Consider the following 10,708-nt stretch of genomic DNA (forward strand, 5'->3'; position numbering starts at 1 on the left):
CACGTGTTGTTGTTTGTGTTGCACTGCTTTGCTTTATCTTGGCATTTGTAAATGAGAACTTGTACTCAACTAGCCTACCTGGTTAAATTAAAAAAATAATGTAGGTACATACAATTGTCATATCGGTTGAAAGCTTAAATTCTTGTTCATCTAACTGCACTGTCCGATTACAATAGCTATTACAGTGAAAACATGCCATGCGATTGTTTGAGGACGGCTCCCCACATCAAAATATTTTTCCACCAGCACAAGTTTCATAAATTCACAAATAGCGATTAAATATTCACTTACTTTTTGAAAATCTTCCTCTGATTTGTCATCCAAAGGATCCCAGCTATAACATAGTGTTGTTTTGTTAGATAAAATTGTTCTTCATATCCCAAAAAGTCAGTTTAGTTGACTCCATCGATTTGAGTAATCTACTTGTTCAACATGCAGAGAAAAGAATCCGACTATCTACCCTTAAACTTTGTTTCAACAAGTCAAAATACATTTCTATTCACACCTCAGATACCCTAAAATGTAATCAAACTATAATATTTGTTACGGAAAGAAGTATGTCAAGAGGAAACCATTTTTTTAGCAGGTGCGTCCTGTCTTCATCGTGCATGCAAACACAAATTTCCAAGACTGTGTCCCTGTACTAAAACTGACATTTCTTATTCGTTTTCGAAGTTACAAGCCTGAAACCTTGAATATAGACTGCTAGCACCCTGTGGATGCCATAGGAATTGCATCATGGGAGCTAGAATTGAGTATGCCCTTATACTTGCCATTGTAAAACAGAAATTCTGGTTGGTTATTCTTTTTGATTGTCTCCTACCGTATATATTGTGTTATATTCTCCTACATTATTTTACCATTTCCACAAACGTCAAAGTGTTTTATTTCCAATGGTACCAATTATATGCATATGCTGGCTTCAGGGCCTGAGCAACAGTCAGTTTACTTTGGGCACGTCATTCAGGTGGAAATTGAGAAAAAAAGGAGCCTAGAACTAAGATGTTTTTAAAGGAAAAAGTTTCTTCCTGTTTGCGTTATTTTTGGTCGTAACAGACGGTAGCAGCAACATTATGTACACAGTAAGTAAAAAATTTAAAAAGTTACATAAAACACACAAAAAATTGCACAATTGGTTGGGAGAATGTAAAACGTAAGCCATGTTCTTCGGCGTCATCCTTGTGAAGCCTGCTATGCTAAATTAATGCAGTTCTTCTCTATTTATGCACACTTGCAAATACTCATAGAGCAAATAGTTACCAGCTTCTTTGTGTTAACGTCAGGGGGACTGAAGCTGGTCCAAATATATCTGTATCTTCTTCCTGCTGGCCCTGTCATGGTTCTTCTTGCTGTTCAGCAATATCAACATTCTGGAGGTAGGGTAAATCCATCTGCACTCAAAATAAGTTACAGGTCAAACATGATTTATTTCTCACATGGCTTCAATCACAATTGACCTCCTTTACCACCCTCTCCCCCTCACATGGGAGCTACACTGGGGCTTAGCGAAAACTGTAGGTTTTTAGCTGCTACACTGGACAAAGATTTTTTTACGCCAGAGTGAGCAGAGAGCAAGCCACTTTACCAAATGTTCTCGGGTGTGAGCCATGTGTCATTCTTGAAAACACAAAAATAGAGTCATTTTACAATGACCAGCACTAGCCTCTCACGGATCAATGCTGCTTACGTCCAGGTATAATTGACATTTATTTGAGCGTAGCACTTTCTATAAAACTTATACTTCCAGTGTTGCACACCTGTACCTCTACTCTTCTCAGCAGAAGCACAACTGCCAAATGATGTCAACGTTCTACCAGCTCCAGAGCAGCATCCACCCAGCTTTCATCACAGCGGGTCCTTCTCCTCTGCGCCGCAACCAGAGCTACTGGATGAGCAATACCTCCTGGAGTCTATCGCCTGTCCACAGCCTCAGCCCCATTCTGTGAATGTGTCCCTGAACCAGACCAGTGACCCAGCATACAGCCATGTTGTGATCCTGCCAGCAGGAGGCAGAAGAGAGTGGCATATGGGGAACCAGTTGGAGGTTCTGGTCCATATGCATGACTTCCAGGGGTGTCCCAAGAGCTATGGTGGAGACTTCTTGCTGGCCCGGCTACATTCCTCCAAGTTGGGGGCAGGCGTTGCAGGACAGGAATGGGACGTACTCTGCCATTTTCCCGTTACTATGGCAGGGATCTGCACAGGTGGAGGTGACACTGGTCCATCCTAGTGAGGCTGTTTATGTTCTAGGATGGTTACGAGAAGAACGGCCCGATTTGATTTTTTTTGTCTGTTCTGCTCTGGAAAACTGTCCCAGACAACTGTGTGTAACCTGTGTCTGCTGACAAACCAGGAGCCGTTGTGCAATTACACAGACCCCCACACAGGGGAGCCCTGGTACTGCTACAAGCCCAAGCTGCTGAGCTGTGACACACAGATCAACCACGCTAGCAGAGGAAACTATGTGAAACATCTGCTCACCAACAGGAGGACCACCTTTTTTTGTTTATTTCCCTTTATACTAAATTGATTATTACTAAACTCTCTAAGTTTTTCCCAAGTTTTCACCATTGTGCAGGTAGCTCAGTGGTTAGCGCATTTGGCCAGTAACTAAAAGGTTGGTGGATTGAATCCCTGAGCTGACAAGGTAAAAATCTGTTGTTCTGCCCCTGAACAAGGCAGTTAACCCACTGTTCCTAGGCTGTCATTGTAAATAAGAATTTGTTCTTAACTGACTTGCCTAGTTAAATAAAATAAATTGTGAAGCCCTAGTTATTTTGTTGTTTTGACAAAGCCCCTCAGGTTTGAGGGGGGGGGTGGATCAGCTTTAATATTGTGGGTTCTAGAACTCTTGTGTTAATATGGTAACACATCTAGTATAAACTGAACAAAAACATAAATGCAACAATTACCAAGATTTTACAGTTCATATGAGGAAACAAGTCAATTTAAATAAATGCATTAGGCCATAATATATGGATTTCACATGACTGGGAATACAGATAACAGATATGCATATGTTGGTCACAGATACTGTACCTTAAATGACACTTTTATATGTTTACATACCCTACATTACTCATCTCATATGTATATACTGTACTCTATACCATCTACTGCATCTTGCCTATGCCGCTCTGTACCGTCACTCATTCATATATCTTTATGTACATATTCTTTATCCCTTTACACTTGTGTGTATAAAGTAGCTGTTGTGAAATTGTCAGATTACTCGTTTGTTATTACTGCATTGTTGGAACTAGAAGCGCAAGCATTTCGCTACACTCACATTAACATCTGCTAACCATGTGTATGTGACAAATAAAATTTGATTTGATAAAAAAAAATAATGGGCCTCAGGATCTCGTCACGTTATTTCTGTGCCTTCAAATTGCCATCAATAAAATGCAGTTGTGTTTGTTAACCATAGCTTATGCCTGCCCATACAATAACCCCACAGCCACCATGGGGCACTCGGTTCACAACGTTGACATAAGCAAACCGCTCGCCCATGCACTGGGTCTGTGGTTTTGAGCGTACAGTTTTAATGTTTTTTTTATTCCATTTGAGTGTGTGACTCTATAGGCTTTAACACTAGCTTGTTGCTATGGAGAGAACGTACCCCTCACCTATATCAACCCGCCCCATGGAGATACATGGCCCAAATGTATGTGGACACCTGCTCGTCAAATATCTCATTTCCAGAGCATGGACATTACTATAGAGTTGGTCCCGCCCTTTGCTGCTATACCAGCCTCCACTCTTCTGGGAAGGCTGTCCACTAGATGTTGGAACATTCCTTCCCAAGTTGGAAGCACATAATCATCTAGAATGTCATTGTATGCTGTAGTGTTAAGATTTCCCTTCACTGGAACTAAGGGACTAGCCCGAACTATGAAACACAGCCTCTGATCATTATTCCTCCTCCACCAAACTTTACAGTTGGGTCCGGTAGCGTACTTTTGGCATCCGACAAACCCAGATTTGTCCATCGGACTACCAGATGGTGAAGCGTGATTCATCACGCCATAAAACGCGTTTCCACTGCTCCAGAGTCCAATGGCGGCAAGCTTTACACCACTCCAGCCGACACTTGGCATTGTGCATGGTGATCTTAGGCCTGTGTGTGGCTGCTCGGCCATGGAAACTAATTTCATGAAGCTCCCGGCGAACAGTTCTTGTGCTGACGTTGCTTTACTTTCTGTTCAGTGAGAGTGTCAAAGGCGTTTGCTCTCCAGATCGTTAACCTGGCCTAGTTGTCAAAGTTTCAAGCTTTTATTTAGTCACTCTGTTTTTGTCTTATACACATCATTACAATTCAATGGTTATACAGTTTCTCAATACAACAATAATGCTCAATCATTCCTTAATGCTTTAAGCTATGCCAGATAATATTGCGAAACTTTAAATGCGTTAACACTTCTAACAATATTGACTAAATAGCAAAAATAGTTCAATTACCTTAAATGCTCAGCCCCTTGGTCACTTTCCTGTAATTGGTATTCTCACAGCTATGACACTAGACTCCAAATTCCAATATCTCTATACACTTCCAACTCTGTGTATGGACTCAATATATTGTAACTGGTACTTTGCTGTTTCCTTGTATTGCCAATCACATCTGTACCTGATGTCTCACTGAGTGACTGCCACTTCAACTGTATTCAAGAGGCGTTTAGACCTCTGTGTTTCGTAGACTCAGTCTCGGGGTCACTAAATTCAACCAAGTATATTCAGATAGTGATCCAATAAGTACTTAGGCAAAATAATCCAGTTCTTAAATATTGTTATAGTCTAACAAAAAGCGTATAGTGCAATAGTAAATTTACCTGTGATGATTCTCCATATTAATTGTGTCTCATATGTCAGTGAGGATCATGCTGTCTTATGCTTATGCTGTCTCTTTATATACCTTTTTACAGGGGAAGTTCCCACTAGGGCTGTAGACCTACGTAACCTTAGGCCTGTGTGTTAAACGGAAGCTTCCTATTATTACCATTTAAGGTCATGCACTACTGACTCTCACATTGCTGCTTCCATATTACTGTTGGCTGATTCTACTCAATCATACCAGCTGGTTGTTTCTACCACTGGAGGTGGCGTAGGTGGTATGTCAAGCGTCAGCTGGGAGAAGTCTATGATAGGTATCTCCTCTGCTTCCCCCCGTTGTCCAGTTTCTGCAGGTGTGGTCCTTGGTTCCATGAGGTCCCGTGAATGCCCTGTGTTGTTGTCCCCATTGCTTGATGGAGTGGGCAGATTCTTTTCATCTCTTGTCAAAACTACAGCTCAGCGTTCAACACAATAGTACCCTCAATGCTCATCGCTAGGCTAAGGACCATGGGACTAAACACCTCCCTCTGCAACAGGATCCAATCCAGGTGGTAAGGGTATGCAATCCTCATTCTTGTAAGGTGGATGGATTCAACGGGGCTGTAGTGGAGCAAGATGAGAGCTTCAAGCTTCACATCAACAAACTATCATGGTCCAAACACACCAAGACAGTCATGAAGAGGGCACGACAACGCCTATTCCCCCTCAAGAGACATGGGTATGGGTCCTCAGATCCTCAAAATTCTACAGCTGCACCATCGAGAGCATCCTGACTGGTTGCATCACCGCCTGGTATGGCAACTGCTCGGCCCAGTACATCACTGGAGCCAAGCTTCCTGCCACCCGGGACATCTATACCAGGCGATGTCAGATGAAGGCCCTAATAATTGCCAAAGACTCCAGCCACCCTAGTCATAGACTGTTCTCTCTGCTACCGCACTGCAAGTGGTACCGATGCACCAAGTCTGAAACCAAGGGGACCATGAACAGCTTTTACCCCCAAGCTGTAAGACTGCTAAATAGTTAGTAAACCAAATAGCTACACAGACTCATTAACAATCTGCATTGACACTTTTTGCACTAACGTTTTTGACTTATACACTGCTGCTACTGTTTACTATCTGTCACTTTATTACTAGTTCTATGTACATACTGTAACTACTTTAACTACATCGTACCCCTGCACATCCACTCTGTACTTGTACCCCGTGTATATAGCCAAGTTATTGTTGCTCATTTTGTATATTCATTATGACTTTTATTACGTGTTTTACTTTTCTGCTATTTCTCAATTTCCCTTCTCTCTGCATTGTTGGGAAGGGCACCTAATTAACGGTAGCTAGAGAACCTCCGTTCATCAGTGTTCCGTACATTTGACCTTATTTTAGCGGCCAACATTTTTTATACTTCCAGGTCAACTGTAATATTAATACCATGGGAAAGCACAATTGCTCACCGTTCCAGCAAAATCAATGGTGAGTCCTTCACGCTGCCCGTCTCTCCATGATTGTACCAAGGATAGTAGACTAGCATGTTAGAAAACATAGATAGAGATAGGATCTTTAATTTTATAGAGCAAGAGTTTGTGTTTATGGTTATTGTTGTTCAATAAAAGCCTCAAATGAAAGTGAGAAAGTACTCGGTCAGTATCTTTCTGTTTTATATCATCATGTTTAGTGCAAAATATGCACTAAACTCTCCAAAGTATTGACATAGGAGAGGGATAACACATAAACAAATGGGTGCTCAGTCTGAAACAGATAACATAAGATACAAGACATGCTTTCAGACACACAAACACAAAATAACCATTTCCGTTGAAACCAGGGAATGTGCAGCTGATTCAGGACCCTGTCACCGTGTACCCTTTGACCTCCCTGCCAGCCCTAGAGACTGCCAAGGACACCAAAGTGGAGAAGATCGTCAGCAAGCAATTTACAATTACCCCTCCCCCCTCTTGTACACTGAAGCTACTCAATGTTTGTTTATTACCTATGCAGGTTGGAGTCATTCAAACTCGTTTTTCAACCACTCCACAAATTTCTTGTTAACAAACTATAGTTTTGGCAAGTCAGTTAGGACATCTACTTTGTGCATGACACAAGTAATTTTTCCAACAATTGTTTACAGACAGATTATTTAACTTATAATTCACTGTATCACAATTCCAGTGGGTCAGAAGTTTATAAACACTAAGTTGAGTGTGCCTTGAAACAGCTTGGAAAATTCCAGAAAATAATGTCATGGCTTTAGAAGCTTCTGATAGGCTAGTTTACCTCATTTGAGTCAATTGGAGGTGTACCTGTGGATGTATTTCAAGGACTACCTTCAAACTCAGTGCCTCTTTGCTTGACATCATGTAAAAATCGAAAGAAATCAGCCAAAACCTCAGAAAGAAATTGTAGACCTCCACAAGTCTGGTTCATCCTTGGGGGTAATTTGCAAACACCCGAAGGTACGACGTTCATCTGTACAAACAATTGCACGCAAGTATAAACACGCTGGGACCACGCAGCCGTCACACCACTCAGGAAGAAGACGCGTTCTGTCTCCTAGAGATGAACATATTTTGGTGCGAGAAGTGCAATCCTAGAACAACAGCAAAGGACATTGTGAAGATGCTGAAGGAAACAGGTACACAAGTATCTATATCCACAGTAAAACAAGTCCTTTATTGACAACTTGAAAGGCCACTCAGCAAGGAAGAAGCCACTGCTCCATAACCGCCATTAAAAAAGCTAGACTACGGTGTGCACATGGGGACAAAGATTGTACTTTTTGGAGAAATGTCCTCTGGTCTGATGAAACAAAAATAGAACTGTTTGGCCTCCATGACCATCATTTTGTTTGGAGGAAAAAGGGGGAGGTTTGCAACCGAAGAACACCATCCCAACCATGAAGCACGGAGGTGGCAGCATCATGTTGTGGGGGTGCTTTGCTGCAGGAGGGACTGGTGCACTTCACAAAATAAATGGCTTCATGAGGGAGGAAAATTATGTGGATATATTGAAGCAACATCTCAAGACATCAGTCAGGAAGTTAAAGCTTGGTCTCAAATGGGTCTTCCAAATGGACAATGACCCCAAGCATACTTCCAAAGTTGTGGGAAAATGGCTTAAGGACAACAAAGTCAAGGTATTGGAGTGGCCATCACAAAGGGGGAGGTTTGCAACCGAAGAACACCATCCCAACCATGAAGCACGGAGGTGGCAGCATCATGCTGTGGGGGTGATTTGCTGCAGGAGGGCCTGGTGCACACAACGTCAAGTTATTGGAGTGGCCATCATATGTAAACTTCCGACTTCAACTGTACATGTACAGATGACCTCAACTAGCCTGTACCCCTGCACACTGACTCGGTACCGGTGCCTCCTGTATAGAGCCTCTATATTCTTATTGTGTTACTTTTTATTATTACTTTTTATTTTAGTCTACTTGGTAAATATTTTCTTCTTCTTGAACTGCACTGTTGGTTAAGGGCTTATAAGGAAGCATTTCACTGTAAAGTCTACACTGTTGGTTAAGGGCTTATAAGGAAGCATTTCACTGTAAAGTCTACACTGTTGGTTAAGGGCTTATAAAGGAAGCATTTCACTGTAAAGTCTACACTGTTGGTTAAGGGCTTGTAAGTAAGCATTTCACTGTAAAATCTATACTGTTGGTTAAGGGCTTATAAGTAAGCATTTCACTGTAAAGTCTACACTGTTGGTTAAGGGCTTATAAGTAAGCATTTCTTAAAGTCTACAAGTAAGCATTTCACTGTAAAGTCTACACTGTTGGTTAAGGTCTTATAAGTAAGCATTTCACTGTAAAGTCTACACTGTTGGTTAAGGGCTTATAAGTAAGCATTTCACTGTAAAATCTACACTGTTGGTTAAGGGCTTATAAGTAAGCATTTCACTGTAAAGTCTACACTGTTGGTTAAGGTCTTATAAGTAAGCATTTCACTGTAAAGTCTACACTGTTGGTTAAGGGCTTATAAGTAAGCATTTCACTGTAAAGTCTACACTGTTGGTTAAGGGCTTATAAGTAAGCATTTCACTGTAAAGTCTACACTGTTGGTTAAGGGCTTATAAGTAAGCATTTCACGGTAAAATCTACACTTGTTGCATTCAGCGCATGTGGCAAATAAAGTTTGATTTGATCTGAGAATCTCACAACCAAGCATTGTCATCTCCTCCTCTCTCTCCTTTGTTCCATTCACGAGGGCGCAGAGAGGGAGGTGGTCAACAGTTTAATAAAATACATTATGTTTCGTTGTGAAACCATGTTGGTATCAATGTTCCTGTTATGCAGGTGAGTGAGGACCCAAAAGCGATTTAACAGAAACAGAATCTTTTAATGTCCAAACAGGGAAAACATAAATCCTCAATCTTTACAGGAGATGTCCAAACAGGGAAAACATAAATCCTCTATCTTTACAGGAGAGTCCCCCTTCTAGTAGTAGATGAGAATTGCAGGGCTAGCGGCAACAGACTGCAGGTCCCTTCGGGTAGGCGCGGGCCGTAGAGGACAGAGACACCTGCTCACACGCAGCATCTGATGAAGAGGCAGATAACGACAGGACGGAACAAGGGCAAAAGCAAACAAGAATCCGACAAGGACAGAAGCAGAAACAGAGAGAGAAATAGAGACTTAATCAGAGGGCAAAAGAGGGGACAGGTGTGAGAGAGTAAACGAGGTCGTTAGGAGAATGAGGAACAGCTGGGAGCAGGAACGGAACGATAGAGAGAGAGAAAGAGAGAGAGAAAGAAACCTAATACGACCAGCAGGGGGAAACGAAGAGAAGAGAAAGCACAGGGACAAGACATAACATGACAGTTCCCGAACAGATTTCACTTGGTTTCCCAAATGAAGCTTTCTATCCCGTCTGTTTAGCTCTTCTGGGACGTCAGGGTCACTCCTCTAAGTTTAACAGTTTGGAATTTTTCCTGCAAAAAGCTGTTCACTGGGTAGCTGCAGGAACAGGGATGGAGAGCCCATGGCATGCAGAGTTTGGGTGGAATATCACCTGTCGTGCAGCAAGTGGCTGCATGCTCCTCAAACAGTCGTTGATGCCTGGATTGAAATAGGCCAAGTGCTTTCTTATAAGCCCAGACATTTTTATATATGCAATTCTGTGTGAAAGAATAGTTTTGATGGTTGTCACTAAAAAGAGGAGGATCCCAGCTGCTACTATATTTATTTCTCAGCTGCTATTAAACACAGGATCCACTATAAAACCTCAGTAGCCTATCCGGGGGAAAGTGGCCTCCATTCCCTATTCAAGTGCCTTTTTTCCACTGCCCCTGTTCCTGATAACGAGCCATTCTAAGTCTAAACTAATTTGACATATTAGTAAAGACAATATTACATTGAGAATAGTGTTACAATGGGAATTTTAAGGTTTGTGCTTTTCTTGTAAATAGTTTCTTTGTTCAATTCATGTGCTGTTCTATAAACCAATTTCTGTGTTCATGCAAGTGGTTGACTGAACAAATCCTCCTCTTATCAGTAACTAAAAATTGGCAGTACACCCAGACCTTGTTTTGAGAACAAACTAAAGATATCTCAGTTTCAAAGTCTCAGCTTAGAGAGCTCCTGATTGACATGTGTATTATGGTGAATTGAGTTGGTTGGAACCCCTCCAGCGTGCTGACTAATAAACCATGATTCATTTAAGATAGACTTCGAGTGTCCCTGTGTAAGAATTTCCATGACAGGGTGATAATATGATCACTTGATGAGAGAACAGCCTGAGGCAAGGAAGAGAGCACAAGCTTTTTTTGAGACATTCTAAAATCAATATCCTATAGTCGCATCATGTAGCCCATACATGTTTTGATTTCTAAGACATTCTAAGGTTTGTATAATTCACAACTAAAGTAGCCAAATAACA

Source organism: Oncorhynchus gorbuscha, linkage group LG15 (assembly GCF_021184085.1).
Source record: "Oncorhynchus gorbuscha isolate QuinsamMale2020 ecotype Even-year linkage group LG15, OgorEven_v1.0, whole genome shotgun sequence".
NCBI classification, from domain to species: Eukaryota; Metazoa; Chordata; class Actinopteri; order Salmoniformes; family Salmonidae; genus Oncorhynchus; species Oncorhynchus gorbuscha.